The sequence below is a fragment of the Trachypithecus francoisi genome, unplaced genomic scaffold (assembly GCF_009764315.1).
Source record: "Trachypithecus francoisi isolate TF-2019V2 unplaced genomic scaffold, Tfra_2.0 Lachesis_group6, whole genome shotgun sequence".
NCBI classification, from domain to species: Eukaryota; Metazoa; Chordata; class Mammalia; order Primates; family Cercopithecidae; genus Trachypithecus; species Trachypithecus francoisi.
Genome location: NW_022681471.1, coordinates 92,105,941 through 92,106,293, shown reverse-complemented (window position 1 = coordinate 92,106,293; position 353 = coordinate 92,105,941).

Sequence of the window (353 nt, the reverse complement as noted above, 5' to 3'; positions counted from 1 at the left end):
TGATTCTCAGGCTATTACAAATTTTCCCTCAGCTCAAGCAAACAATGGGAAACACAAATGAAAAGACAATAAGTCACACAAAAATTTAAAAACAAGCACAACCACCATAAAAAAGAATCCGTACCATCACACTAACACTCTAAACTTTGCTAGACAAAAAAAAAATTACTTGGTTTACCTAAGCTATAGACATTTTATAGAGTACTCAAGGAATTAACAGCTTGTAACAGTAGTGGAAAAATTTTTGGTGGGAGCAGAAAACTAAAATCAACTCCTTCTCTTGCAAAGACTTCTTCCCAAATGCCAAGTCCACAAGAAGGGATGTATGGCAAACCTTGCACACCAGCCCTCTC